At 46.8% G+C, this 15,518-nt stretch overlaps 1 long non-coding RNA gene across 1 annotated transcript in view; it reads right to left on the reverse strand.

Moving 5' to 3' along the window:
• The window catches only part of LOC135456327 (uncharacterized), a 163,655-nt gene extending 148,672 nt beyond the window's left edge, over positions 1 to 14,983 (reverse strand). Inside the window, exon 1 of the long non-coding RNA XR_010442510.1 lies at positions 14,912 to 14,983. This is a non-coding gene — a long non-coding RNA (uncharacterized LOC135456327). The remainder of the gene's footprint in view (positions 1 to 14,911) is intronic.
• Between the last annotated feature and the right edge of the window lie 535 nt (positions 14,984 to 15,518).

Consider the following 15,518-nt stretch of genomic DNA (forward strand, 5'->3'; position numbering starts at 1 on the left):
TATTTTTTTTCCTTTTCTTTGCTCTAGTGATGCCCTTTCTGATCCCAAGAGCAGATAGCTGAGCAAAAGCATGGACAAAACCTGGGAGAGCCCTAAAGAGCGTGGGGAAGCAAATTCTTTTTGCGCTCAAACTTCTAGAGTTGAAAGTAGAGGACATGGCTGGAGCCACTAAGCTGTGGTGTAAACACGGCCATTTAAGAGGATTTGCATACCATTTATTAACCTTCCAGAGGAACTACACAGACCCCAGTCAGGGAAAACAACTGTGTACACATGTTCCTTCCATTCTTGCTATCGAAATATGGCTTCTTCCAGCCACCCCCAGCATTTTCCATAGGCAGATAAATACTGGGAATGGGAAGGGGATGGGTGGATCCAGCCTCTTCCCTGTCCCCTTTGCATTTCATGAAGTCTGGAATTCATTTTTAGCTACATTTTAAGAAGAAAGGTGTGAGCAGGCACCTGCTGTGCCCAGAAAGGAAGGTGACCCTGTGATCCAGGCAGTCCTGTCAGGAAGGATTGTGGATGTGGATGTGGGTGCTGGTGTGGATCATCTGCAGTGCTGGGGGCTGTGGCAGAGCTGCAGCACCTCACATGTCCTCAGGTTCTTCCACCAGGTCCCTTTGTCCTGATTTGGGATTTCTCCCTGTGCCACCACAGCTTGTACCTCAGTTTCCTCAGGTTCAAGTGGGGACACCAAAACCTCTCCTCCCTGGGGCTCTCCCAGATCCCTCCTGGCCCTACAAGCACCATCCCTTGTGCTCTTTTTGCTGTTACAGGCTGTATTTACTGCATACATTGCAAGGGGCTTAATAAAAAATCTCAACAGTGAATTTCACAGCCTTCTGGAACGACAATCCTCTCTATGCAGGCATATTACTGACATTTCTTTCTGAGAAATATGGAGGAAACCAAAGCAAAAAAACCTGATTCCACAGCAGTAATTAAATTGTGCACCCACACAGAGTAAGAGCAGGGAAACAGCCACAAAAGGGGTGGGGAGATGTTGGATGGAGAAATTCCAAAGGTATCAACTGCCCCAGCTCTCACAGGAGCTGCATCTCCCCAAAACCTCCCAGACTGTTTCTTTTGGGATGGCTGTGCCTCATGGAGAGCAACCAAATGGGAGAAGGTACAAAATACCCTGGGCCTTAGGAGACACAGATTCTTATCCCCATTCTATCATGTATTTGCACAACCCCAGAGTCCCTCCAGTTTCATCTGCAACGTTACCCTGGTTTTTTGAGATTTTCTAAGCCTTCTAAAGTTGACATTCTTGTAGTGAACTTTCGCACACACTTTCTGTAAATAACTCATTGTTTTGCATTCCTTTATGGAGGAGGAGAAAGTTGATGGACTGTCGGCTTGACCGATGTCATTGGAGAGGTGGCACTGTCACCCTCCAATCCACTGTCACTTTTGGAAAACTATAAATGTTAGAGTCAGAAAATAAACTTCCCTTTTTCCTTCACCTTGAGAACAGCGGTGTGTGCTTGAGTTTTTTCGTGTCCTGTAGTGACACTGCACCACATGGAGAAATGGCCAGAGCCTTGGTCCCACTGCCTGCACTTTGCTGGAGCCATTGGTGGCTTTTGGCAGGGCAGGGTCTGGGAGTGCTGGGACTGCATGAAGATGGATGAATTGCCAGGATTTTCCCTGTAAAGCCCATATTTCTGTCCCTGAGAATTCTCTGCACCATTCCAAGGGGTGAAGGTGTGAGCTGAGTTTGGAGCTGGGGGTGAGTGGGGATGAAGATCAAACATCATCATCAAGGTGTCAGGGAGCCCTCCAGCCCCTGCTGCTGCCCCACCACACACACAAACACTCTTGTGCTTCAAAGCTTAATACAAGGATATAATTAGCTTTAAATAAATAAATACACAAATAAATAAAAACAGAAAATAGAGCTTGTTAGAAGAGATTTTTTTTTCCCTCTGCAATTTCTTCTGGTTTTATTCAGTTTAAATACCTGTTTTATTCACTTTACTCTTTGGTTTAGAAGCTGGATTTACTAACGTATTTTTTTCTTTTCATATAACAGCATGTTGTAAAGTTTACTCTGCACGCATTGCATAGGAAAAGCTTTAAAATAAAGCTCTATAATTGATTTTTCATTGATTTTTGGTTAAACTACAGGACCTATGCCATTGTTATAGGGTTTTACAAAACCCTATTGTTATGTGTTTGTTATTCAAGTTGTAATTTATTTTAAGAATAACTTCTTTAAACTCTTAATGTAATAAAACCCACCTTCATAATAGCTAAGCTACCACTAAAAATCCAACAACACCTTCCAAAACCCAAGGTGATCATGCATTTGAGGAAGAAATCCTGACATCCAATATGTTAAAGATATGTTTGGAAAGTGTAATTAATGTAAGACAGAAAGCAAAAAAGAAAGTTCTGAAATCTCTCCCAGCAATCACATACTTCACAGTGTAGTACAAATGCAGTTCCAAGGGCTATTTTTAGCCTGGCACACACGGGTATATTGTTACCCAGCCTGCTGCTAGAAGTAATTTAAAATATCTTTCTGATCAAAGAAGATGCTATATTCAAGAGCAGGCACAGAAGTCATCCTTATCTTGCATTCTCCATGAGAACATTTGACCTTCCTGATTTGGGTTCATTTGACAAGAATTTGCTGGCTGCTGGAAGATCTGCATCTCATGTAGAATGATTATAATAAAAGTTGGTATCACAAACCCTACACAGAGCAGCATTCTCTTTACCTACCAAAAGGTGACATTTTCCAAGCTGTTACCTAGAGAGCAAAGGACAAATGGAAAAGATCAGTCACATAAAAGCAGCATTATCATAACATCCCATGGCAATTTCAGGGTCCTTTGAAGGCCAGATGCTTCTGCTCCATATCTAAATTTCCTATAATAAGAGACTCAATGGAAACACGAACGTCGCAAAGTAAAAAATCCTGGCTAACCTGCAATTTCAAGTAATTTTCTCTTTAGAATTGGACAATGTTTTCCAGTGTGAGAGTGGAACGTTTTCCCTGCTGTGCCAAGGAGAGACAACAAAATATTGAGAGTGAAGTTGTACAAAATTCTGTGGACAGATTGGAGCTGTTGGGCTGGCTCAGCTGGGTGGGAGCTGCAGCTGAGGAGCTGCAGGTGAGGCTGAATTCCCTCAAAGGGCAGGAGTTGCCAGGAATTGCTTCACAGCAAACACAGGACACCCTAGGACTGATAATCCAAAACCAACCTGGACACAGGAAAAGCTTGTTGGTGGTCTCTTCCCATGCCAGAGCAGACAACTTCCAGTGCTTTTTAAAAACCTTTGGTTCCACTGCAACATATTGGGTGTATCTGTTGTTGCTATTCAGTGCTCAGACTCTTCTGAAGCCTCCAAAGTTTGCGAATCAAGGTTTAGAGTGAAACCCAAGAAAATCCAGTGCCTCACAAGATCTGAGCGTGGTTTGGGCTCAGCAATGAGCAGCCTCTGGGTACACCCCCAGCAAGCTGACATATTCCAAACTCTGCGAGCTCCATTTCCTTGCACAGATGGCAACCTCGCATGGAAGGTCCACAGCTAACTCTAAAACTGTCATTTCAACCAAACCCTCATGTGGGCCTGCCTTTCTTAGGCCAAAATCATGCCAGACTATCTGCAGGAGCTGGGGAAAGAGACTGGCTTTAGGAGAGTGCAAACTGACTTCATTGGAACTACTGCCAAGCCAGGCTGATGGAAATAAGAGGAAAATCACTGTCCTCCAGCCTGAATTCCCAAAGGAAGCTGAGCCTTTGCACAGCCCTTGTTCCCACTTGCTCAGCCAAAAGAGAGCAAAAATAAAAAGGAAGGCAGAGGACAACATCCACAGAGTGCCCAGTGCACGGATCTACCTGGCCTTGCTCTGCTAAATCATCTTAAAATATAGGCTGGTTTCTTAGATGTTGTTCTTTATTTATATATATTTTTGGGGGGGAAAAAAAAAGTAAAAAGAAAAAATCGATTCTTCTATGATTTACGGTGGGGTTAAGGCAAACGTGAAGCCCATGTTAAGGCTGTTCATCTCATGATAAGGCAGCAAAAAGGTCAACAAATTACTCTCTCCCTAATGGTTCATTTGAACCAATGAAAACAGGATATTTTATCCTCGCGGGTCAGGCCTCCTTAGAAATCCTACGTCCCCTTCCCTCCTTCCCTGCTCAGCCTCCCCCTGTACCCCCTCCCTCTCTCCCACTCCCAGCCCCTTTCTTTTAATTCTCCATCTCTGATCCTCCAAGGTGACCTTTTCTCCCACTCCTAATACCAAGTTTTTCTGGCTGAGTGCATCCGAGCGCTGCTGCCGCCCTGGCCGGGGCTCTCTGTGCTGCAGGGGATGGGTTTGGAGCCTCAGCCCAGCCTGGGGATGGGCAGTGCCCACCCTGGGTACAGGCAATGCCATCCTGGGGACGGGCAGTGCCCCGCTGGTGATGCTCCGCCAGGAGGGAAGAGAATCCGGAGCCATGGAGAAAGGAAAGCCCTGCGGTCCCTGCTCTGCTCAGGAGAGGTTTATTCGGAGCCCATTCAGTTGTAACCTCGCAGGGGATGGTGCAGGGCTCTCCTGCTTCAGCCAGAGCTGGAGCAGCCAGCGCTAACTGCTGCCTATTAGGAATAGCTATCACATCTAATTGTTATCCTTGCTGCTGATTGAGGGGGGAAGTGGAGGGATGGGAAGTTCAGCCGGGTGACATGATGCAGTTTTAATGAGACTCTCTTTTTCTTTGCCTTTTCTTCTTGCATTTTTTTCACCCCCCTCGGCCTGGCTGTTTTAATATGGAAATATAGCAAATTCTAACAAAATCAGGCTGGCACGCAGAGCACAGACCCAAGGCAAACCTCCAGGAGGCTTTCAGCAGTGGCTGGGCAGCAATAGCAATACAGAAGCAATTAGTTCCTTAAGTTCTTTAGCGCAGGGCCTTCGGAAGGGGGTGGACACTAGATTAAGCCCTGCTTCATTTGCCTATTTATTCAACTGTCAGGAGGCTGAAAGGGTTAAACGGCGTGTTGGAGCAGAAAGCCTCGCCGGAGCCCGCTCCCAGTGACCGTGCCCGGCACACAGCGCTGCCTCCACCGCAGCCCCGCCGCTCTCGGCAGCATTAAACAGTAAAAAATGCACTTTCCCCCCTCTCCCAGCAGATGCAGAGCTGCGAGGTGGGGCGGCAGCACGCCCTGACTCAGCAGAGGCTCCTGATGCCACCGGTGCTGGAATTCACCGGGGCCGCTCCCAAAGCCAAGCACAGGCTCTGCAGCATCAGCCCCACTTCAGAAAAAGAGGATTTCTGAGCTGGGCTGCATGTCTGACACCGGCAGACGCTGGTGCACAGCCTCTCTGTCTGTAAATAATGGAGAGATTGGGCTCCACGTTGGGACCTGGTTTGTATTTGTCCCTCGCCTTGCTCCCGTCCCGCAGCCCTGTGCGTGTCCGAGCTCGGGGGGCTCATGCTGCAGAGCCTGGGCTTGGCTTTGGGAGCAGCCCCGGTGGAAAAGAGGAGCTACCCTTCACATCCCAGCTCCTCTTCTCCACATTTCACCCCAACTACATTTCAAAAGTTAACTCTCCCAGTGCAGTTGTTTTGCTCTGTATGCCTCGGCGCGCACACTGGGCATCAATTGTGTCTGTAGCAGGGAAGGTTTTAATTACAGAATCATGTTTGTGGTGCATGACCGGTTTATCCCCAATATAGGTCACTAATTTGGATTCTCTTTTGGCTGGAGGAGCCTGTAGTGCTGCTCTCTGTGATGTCTGGCAGCTCATACCCAACCCCAGAGCTTTTGCTCTTTCTCTCTGTGTTGTTTGAGACACAATTTCGAGAGAATCTGTTTTCACAATCCAAGAAATGTGTGTGTTTGGTTGGTTGTTGTTCCAGGATTTTGGTTTTTTTGTTTTTCTTTTTTTTCCTTGAAGAATTAAAAATGTAACATATCTGAAATATATTTAGAGACAGGGCTCACATACAGTCACACACTCAGAGGAGGGATGCCACTGCCTATGGAGCACGACAGCTCAAAACACAGAGAGAGCATGTAATGCAATTTTGTTGCAGCATATCACTGAATTTTGTTGATATAACAACCTGAAATAAAGTATTAAGACAGATTGACATGCTTAGGTAGCGCAGCTGAGGATTCAGATATTTAAATCTAACATGTTCTAGCTTGTTCCTGCTGAAATCGATGGAAGTTCTCCTTCACAGCTGATTGCAGTGGGGGAAAATGGATCCAGCCTATGCAGAATAATGACAGGAAGGGGAATGGGTAAGTTCAGCTGAGTTTTCAAATGTTGATTTCTCAGTTCAAACCAGCTCTAATTTCCATTTGGCTTTTGGTGGGGATTGGGGGTGGTGGTTTTTTTTTGTTTTTTGTTTTTTGTTTTTTTTTTGTTAGAGGGAAAAAAGGAAGCTATTTTCTTCAACATTCATAAATAAAATAGAAATTACCCCAATGCAAGGAAAGAGAGAGAGAAGTGAGTGAAAACCCTATTTAATCTGCATCTTCCTTTCATCCCTTTCACTTCCTTTGCCACTCCTCTATTGCCACTTTATCTACCCAAAGGATGAGGCCATATCCTGCAGGAACCTGGAGATTCTCTAAGTCTGCTCACAATGGATACAAAATCTTCAAACCCTGTTTTTGAGCTCCAGATCTGAAAACACAAATATTGCAAAAAATATTGTAGCCTCAAGCCCAATTTATGGGTGGTCACATTCTCATTCCACTCACCTATCTCTGTTCCAAGACCATCCTGAGCAGGCAGTCACTTTTAGCTGCCTGATAACATAATTTTTAAATTTTTTTCCAGGATTCTGCAGCTTCATGTTAGCAATTTGTGTCTGGGCATTCAATCTCCAAACTGACTTCAAAAGATTTTAGCAACAAGGCACTGGTTTATACTTCCATCAAGACAACAGGGATGCCCCAGTTAATCACAGGAGAAGGAGGCTCCAACCCAGATCCCAAAATGCTGAAATCTTTCAAAAAAGACTAAACCTATTTAAATTATTTCTACAGAGGGTATTTTCCACCATCCTTCCACAGGACTATCTCCTTTGATCGACTTTAACATCAGGAAAGTTCTGGGAAATAGAAAACTTCTGTAATAAGACTCACACAAACACATTTAAAGCTCATTTATAGCAAATTCAAATTTCCATACTAAAAACTTGCCACTTCAAAATGCTTTCTCAGATTAAAAAGCCGTGTTTTCAAAAATAAAGCTGCAGCAGCTACAGAAGCAGACTGGAGAATTTTGCTAGAAATAAGGAGAAAACACCTCTTTTCCATCAAACAAAACTAAATCAAACGGATTAATGAATGGTGAGGAAAATCGACAGGAAGGGTCCTGACATTTCCAACAGGAGCTTTGAAGGGAGAGAAAATAGCAATTCCCAGACCTCCCAAAACAACCCAAAGAAATCCTTTCTGTGGGAGAAGCCTGGAAAGAGGAAAAATGCGTCTCCCAAAATACTGCAACACCGCTCAGGGAAGGGCAAGAGAAAACCCTTTCGCTATTTCCAGTCTCCTGACTGAAAACTCAAACCCTAAATAATTTCAGGTTTTATCTACAGCCTCCCTCTGGTTTGTTTTGTCCAGGTGAGGGGGGATTGGTTTGGTGTTGTTTTTTTTTTTGTTTTGATTGCGCTTTACAAAAACCACGAACCCTTGAGCTGCTGAATCCCTGAATCCCTCCTGCTCCGCTCGCAGCATCCCCGGCAAGGTTTGTTCATCTTTTGTGGGGAACAAAGCCCTGTTTGGGGGAGGCAGGTGGGAGCACAGCCCAGCCCTGCTGCCCCATCACAAACCCCTGGCAGGGTGTGACCCGGCCCGGGATGCTCCCTTTGCATCCTGCCGGGAAAGGAAAATGCCATTCCCTGCCCCGGAGGCTCCTTTGGTTCAGGCTGGATTTTACATTCCAATCATCCTCCCAGGGCACGGGGCTGGGCGCTCACCCCAAGCCAGGAGCCAAAAGTGTAACTGTGTGTTCCTCAGCTGCAGGAAAACACTGGGAATGCAGATTGCAGCCCGGATCGGTTCCTGGCGTTATTTCGCTGTAAATTTAAATGGCCTTGGCATTGTGAAGCTCTCTCATTTATTTTAAAAGCAGGGAAGATTTATTCTACCCAGAAGTCGTTCAGAGTGGGATGGAGAACAAGCAGGACTTGGGTTTTGCTGTTTTCCTAGCAACAGCCACAGTCAGGGCTGCCTCTGGGCTGAAATTGCAGAGGGGTTTGGGGTACTTTTATTTCTCTACCAAAATACTCTCACATTTTTTCCTGGTTTTCCTACACATCATCTTCTGACATAACTCCTGGTAATCTGATGTGCCATTTAGCTCTTTAAAACCCACCTGGGTTTCAAGCAGCAGCTTCCAGAGCCATCTCTGTATTTCTTGTACATGCTAAACATAAAAGTCCCTTCACAGGAATTCAGGTTATTTTGGCAGACGTGGGGTCAAGCTCCTGGTCACAAACAAAGTGCTGCCGTTGAGGACTGTTCTGAGACACAAATAAATACTTAGCATTAACCTCCTCACTTTCAGAGATGGAAGAACAGGCTGGGGAAGGAAAAATGACCCAAAGACAAAGAACAGACCTGCAGGGAAGCTGAGCTTACTGCTCATGCTCCTGGCTGGCAGCCCCATCCCTGTACCACTACTCAAGCTCTCCATCTTTGCAGGGTATGCAACTGGCATATGGAATTTTCAAAGGCAATTTTGTAAAGATGGGCTTCTATTTCTGTGCATGCCATAGCTTTTAATCCTGAGGCAGAAACAACCAATGCCTGAGTTTTGCATGCATGCATATGCATTACCTGGAAAAGGCAGGCGAATGTCAGTTTTGGGTTTCTACCAAAATCTTCCCTTAGCTGAGTTTTTCTCAGAAACTAGAGAACAGACAGAAGCAGAGCCCTTAAAATATGTTTTCAGGATTTAAAATGCAAACTGCAGCCTTCTTCCCTTCCCCACTTGTACCTGGGGTGACATTCAGTGCTCTGGGGACACACAGATTGTCCCCTGGATGCAGCACAAAGTGGCCAAGGTGGACATCACCCCACAGAGGTGAATGCTTAACTTGGCATGAGCTCTCTGCTGGATAAAAAACATGTGCAGAGAGAGGCTGGAGAGGAATAAAATCAGGGATGAGAGATATTCTTGCCTGACCTGCTGTTATTTGAATACACAGACTCAGCTGTGCAGAGAGGCCAGGGCTGGATATTAACACAGAGGAGATTTCAAGCTCTGCCTTCAGGGTTGGAGCTGGACTCTCTTTTGTCATATATTCACATTTCCCTTGTGTATAAGCCATTAGCTGAGGCTGTGCCCAGGCTGTCAGGGGCAGGAACAGAGCCACACACGTGTTGGATCAGGAGAGTGCAGCATCTCTGGTTTTCATGGATACCCAGCAGCCAGCCAGGGACACCCATTGTTGGACTCATTTGTACATCATTGAGAAATTCCAGCACCACAACCATCTGAATCACTCAGTTGCTGCCCACTCCAACAGGAACTGGCCCTAAAATCTGGGAGAGCTGTAAACAGCCCTTCTTCTATGAACTAAGATGGATGTTTTCTCATATCTGTTCTTTTAGATGTTTATTGCCCTAACTGGCTTTTCATTAACTCAAGAGCTCTGCTATTAATTTTAATATTCTCAGTATTTATGACCTTGTAGCTATATCATCTGATTCTTTCCATATACACATTCTAGGTCATGAACAGTTTGTTTCATTTTCCCAACACTGGCATTTAAAACTATCTGACCAGGTCATACAAATTCCTACAGAGGAATTCTGAAAAATATTCAGAGCTTGATCTTTTCAGGGCAAAGATGCCTCACTGAAATTGGGGGTGTGTATTCATGTGTAGAAATTAGATTTGTTGAAATCATGCCCCAAAAAAATAATATTTTTCCTTTTTAAAAGAAATTTTAGAATTTCATGGTCCACTTCCATAAGACTATGTCCAGTTTAGACTTTGGGGTCTGAATAAAATTTGTTCTTGAGACACAGAGGGAAGAAAGAAAGTAAAACGGAAAAAATACTCACATTTTTGTGAGTGAGCACCTTTTTTCTGGTACTATTTACTCTGACTCCAACAAATCACTTATTTTTTTAACCTTTTAAAGGTTTCTATCACCAAGACAGAAGAAGATATTTAAAGTATGGATAACCATCGCTTTTCCATTTGTGGCCTGTCTAGAAGCTTCCAATCTTGGGATCAAACACCCCAGAGATACCGGTGTGGCCCAGGAGTCACCTTCCATCCCCGGCTGGCAGGGGCTGGTTAAGCTCTGCAGATTTCATTGGGATCTGCGCTCACTGATGTGAGGTTTTTAATCTTGTCCTTGGGTTGGCTCTAACTATGATCTGGGCTAAGTGGCAGCAAGGTGAAAGGAAGTGATTAATATTGTTTTCAGTGGTGGCTGCATGGAGCCTCCCACTCTGAGGGTCTGTGAGGGATGGCCGTGGTCAGCTCTGCACCGCGCAGGATTTGGCTCTGCTAATTCACAATTAGCTTGAATTATCACACATGCAAGAGAGCAACAGAGTCTGAGGGGAAGGAAAAGTCCAGGAATTAAATCAGGCCATAAAATAATGAATTTTCTGCTGGACTAGAACTGTCATGTCATGGGAAAGGAGCAAACTGAAGAGGCTGAAAATTTGACTCCTCTGCTTTCATCATAAGGGCGGTGGGGATGCAGGGATGGAGAGCACTGGCTGCCCCAGCTAAACCTAACACAGACCTTCAGGCATGGAAAACACCCTTCAGACCTTCCACATCTTCGGCTTTCTTCTCACTATCTTCAGCCTCTCTCCTTGATTTGAGAGGGAGAAAAATCCACTTGGCATTTGCAAATGGCTGTGATTCAATGCAGCGAAGGGTCTCTGCCGCCGCCAGCCTCGCTGAGCCTTGGGAACTCCTTGTGCCATAATGAAATCACATCTGCTGCCGAGTAGGGAGTCAGTGAAGGATGGATGAGTGGGGAGATGCTTTCTCAGGCAGGCTGGGCTCTACTACTTTGAGTTTAACATCCATGTGCTGCACCATCTGGGGTGTGCGTTGGCCCAGGCATCTGCCCCAGTTACAGCGACTCTCGGGCAGGTGAGGGGGTGCAGCAGGGTGGCACAAGGACCTTTTTGCAATCCAGTGAAGGTCCTGATCCTTTAAGGCACTGCCTCACAAAACCCAGTGTCACAAATGGATGCCCTGATTCCAAGGAGAGGCTGCAGCGGGCTTGGGAAAGCCCAGGGAAGTGGATGGAAAGGCAAACAATGAATCTCATCATGGATTCATGGTAACAAGTGCCTACAGAAGTAGCACTCTTAACAAATTTCTCCAAGCTCTTAGAGCATCTTAAGAGGAGATCACTCTGTCACTTGCTTTATGGGTCTGTGGAGGATCCTACTGGGTAAGAAATGCACATATTTAAGTTTATGGGAAGCTAAACCTAACATTTAGTGCCTGGCTCTGTTCATATTTATCTCTGTGCATTCTGAGGTATATTACTGCCATATGGGGCATTCTGGCTGACCAGACCAGAATGGGTTCTGTAATTATTTAATTGCTACAGCAGGACGATACCTGTTATTAATATTATAAATAATAAACAATATGTCTTAAACTATAAACCCCAAAGAGCAAGTCAGACAAATGCGTGGGAGAAAAAAAACAGCCATGTGAAAAATACATCTCTCCAGTAAAGATGAAACAGTGGCACTGTAGGAGTCAGGGAAGTGGAAATACTGGGAAAATAACAGTGTGGTTGCTGCCTTATGCTGAATCTGCACAAACACACACAATATGAAATAGTCTCTGTCCTGAGGACTTAAAATTCATGGCTTAGGCTGAGTGAGAAAATGCCTTTATGATCTCTCTCTCTTGTGTCTCACTGAGGAAAGATCTGCAGGGGCAGAGGAGCCAAACCAGTGGAATTTACCATCTCCAGCTGGATTTTTGCCTTCATGCCCACCAAGAGCAGCTCACTCATAGAAAAGGTTTGCAGAGGGACAGAGGGCAGGGACTGCCAGAGAGAAGTGCAAGAGCAGAGACCAATGCAAGGGAAAGAGAGAAAGAAAAGAAAGAGGCAGGACAAGGTGTCTGTCTGCTCATCTTTTTACAAGGAACAATGGAAATGGTTTAGGGGGACAGGGCAGGAGAAGCCAAGCACGGTAAGAGGCAGGGCTGGAAGTGATAGAGAAAGGTTTCACTGGCAGGGAGGGTGACATTCAGCTAATCCTTCCCTGCTGGCAGTGAGCTGAGCCTGGACCTGACATCTCCACAGGCAGGTCCTGCAAGGGCTCCCTGCCACAGCCACCTCCCCAGCTCTCCCTTCCTCGCACGTCTGTGCAGAGCAAGACAAGGCACAACATTTACTGTGGGTTTTTTTATGTAAAAACCACTCAATATCGCTTAACCTCCCACCCCATCCCCTCTCCTCGAAAAACCCTTGCTTTTTTACTTTTTACTTCCTCCATCAAATGAGAAGCAGAATTTCCCTCAGTGCTGGAGAACCTGGTGTGGATTCCCATTCCTCTGCCCCCTCACCCTGCCCCTTCCAGCTCTGGAGGCTCCAGTCCACATCTCTAGCAGCAAAACCAAGGAAAATACTTTAACCCTGAGGATTTTCCCTGAGTGCCTTGGGAGAGGCTGGGAATTTTGACAACGAGGAGGTAAAGAAGAGGAGATAATAATAAGAGGAATAAGAATAAGCACAGAACTCCACATGAATGAAGTGCTCCAAGGTCACCTGATAAATGGCATGGAGACAGGTGGGACAGATTTCCTCCCTGCTCCCTGTCCTCTAATGAAAGATGCACTTTAATGTGCTGATTTCATTTGCACCAACTTCTTTTAAGTGCAAAGCAAATGCAGAAACTCCAGAGATTTGCTGCACTGCTAAAAAAAAATCTTTAGTAAATAATTAGCTAAATCATGCATTTATGTATGTAAGTTTTGTGGAGTTTACAGATTAATAATAGTAACAGACTTTGTGTGGTAAGGTCGGGGCAGCGGCTTTACACCTCATCCCCGATTTCATCAAAATTGTCCAGCAAAATATGTACGTTTTTATTCTAGGGTGTTGGTGATGACACAAGCAGAGAGAAGAAATAAATCTCACTGGGACAGTGTGGACAGGAGTGCCTGTTTGCCCTGGAAAGAACTGGAAGAAGAAGAAAAGAAGCGGATTGCTGCAGTACATTAATTGTACAAGAACTGCAAAATGGCTGAAAACAGAGGGATGATATTTATAAAGCTGTCTAGTTTTGAAAAGATCAAAGGCAGAGGTAGAGAAATAATCCATTGGACCTGTGTAATTGCAAAGCGTGTATTGTAAAAAAAAAAAAATTGAAAAATTTTTTAAAAATTAAAGCAATGTCCCTGTCTGTTTTCTTTGGCTCCTGCCTGTGCCCGGGCTGGGTGCGCACGGCTGGGCAGGCGCTCCCCGGCAGCCGAGGCTGCAGCGCCCTGCCCGCTGTGACAGCGCGGGGACCGCGGCGAGGACAAACCCCGAGCGCTTTGCAGGACACCGGGCTGTGACACCCGGGGCTGCCACTCTGGGGACACACCAGCCGCACTCAGGGCTCGGTTTAGGGGAAAAACCAAGCGCCCTTTGATGGGCGGTGGGGAGAGGCCGGGTCCCCTCGAAAGCCACCCCCGAGAGCTCGATGGCTGAGTGGGCTCTGCGGTTTATCCATCCCAAAGTGCTGCCGATCTCCTCCCAAAGCCACCCACGGGGACCAGGACAGCGGCCACTGCCGGAGGGGAGCCCGAGGCTCGGGGAGGGCACAGGGAGTGACAGGGACAGGGCAGGAGCAGGGTGGCACAGCCAGGGCAGCATCCAGCCAGGCAGGCACAGGCAGGACAAGGACACAAGGACACAAGGACAGGGACAGGCAGGGAGAGCAGGGACAGGCTCGGGGGAGGCTGAGGGGGACATAGAGTCTCTGTCCCTGTATTTTGGGCCAAGCACGGTGTCTGTGCGAGCGGAGGGGCAGAAACCCCTCTGTGCCCGCAGGCGGGAGGGATGCTCTGGCACCGCGGGGACAGGAGAACGCCCTGTGCCCACCCAGCGCTGCTTTCCCCAGCCGCAAAGGGGTGAGAGCCGCTTCCCTGAGCCCTCCCCGAGCCAGGACCGGGCAGGATCCCCCCGAGGGTCCCCCCGGCCCCGGCGCTCCCGTGGCCGCCGCCCCCTCACCCCGGCGCGGAGCCGAGGCAGGGAGACTCAAAAGAGCAATTTCACAATCGCCTATTAAAATGAGGCTGGGCGGAATTGCATTTCCCCGTCCCTTTAATCCAATAAGTCAGAACTTCTTAACTGATTAATTACAAAATTAATGAGTAAAATGGCAGCGTTTGGGTGAGGCGGGATGGTGGGGGATTTTATTTTTTTTAATGTTGTGCTCTTTAAAAAGACTGATGGAAATAAAGTTACCTCAAAGCATCAGGGTGCTTTGATGCCTATAATAGCAATTTAGTTATTACATTAATAGATTTCCTCTTTATTTTTAACAAGGCATTGTTAAATATGGTCTTGTTTTGTCTGAAGGAGCAACATTGGAGTTTGCATTTCCCATTATACGAATTCTCCCCGTGCAAAGAATTATTTTGCATTATTTCTCTGCCTTAGATCTCGGCATTAATGTGAGATTATCAGCACATTACACAGAGGGGGGAGCAGGACTGGCAAACCCCCACACCCGAGCATCCCCAGCATCCCCAGCATCCCTCCTGCAGCACCAGGGCTTGCACTGGAAACCACAGCCCCCAACGCAGCACAGCCACCCCCGAGATGAACCCCTCTACCCACAATTCCAGTTAGACAGAGCTGATGGTCGGAGGCAGCACCAAAGCAGCAGTTCACTGCACACACGAAATGTTTCCCCCACCCCGCTAAAACTCCGCTGGAGAAAATACCGAGGTGACGCTGCAGCAGCAGAGATGAAGGAGTTTTTACTCTGTCGTAATCACCTCGGAGGTGCCTTCCTTTCACTCAGACTGTCACTCCTGTCACAGAGGAGGGCAGGGCAGGGATGTTTGCGGGGTGGTACCCGAGGTACCTGCGCTGCCGCATCCCCAGCCCAGCTCGGGATGCTGCGGCTCGGGCGCTGCTGCCGCGGCTCGGAGCAGTGCAGGGCTGCTCACACCAGCTGATCGTCTTTGGGAAGCTCCCCTGGACCAAACAGGCTCCTACCTCCGTTCGGGGCTGGTATTTTTAGGGTAAATGTATAAGGAAAGGTGAAAATCCCTCCCACTCAGGCAGATATTTTTTCCCTCCCTAAGCGCTTTTGGTAAATAAAGGAAGGGGGAAAGGGGGAGACAGGGATGCTCAGGAAAGCACTAATGGGTATTTCTCCCCTCAGCAGTTGTCTGGAGAGTGGCATTAGACACAGGAATGTGCCTGATCCCTTTGCTGGGACCTTTTCTAGGGATGGGTTGATTCAGTAAGTGAGGAGGGAAACCCACAACGCCAACCCTGTTTTCACCCCATTCCTTAGGGTAAAACAATCCCTCCAAAGCCCTC

The sequence above is a fragment of the Zonotrichia leucophrys genome, chromosome 20 (genome assembly GCF_028769735.1).
Source record: "Zonotrichia leucophrys gambelii isolate GWCS_2022_RI chromosome 20, RI_Zleu_2.0, whole genome shotgun sequence".
Taxonomy (NCBI): domain Eukaryota; kingdom Metazoa; phylum Chordata; class Aves; order Passeriformes; family Passerellidae; genus Zonotrichia; species Zonotrichia leucophrys.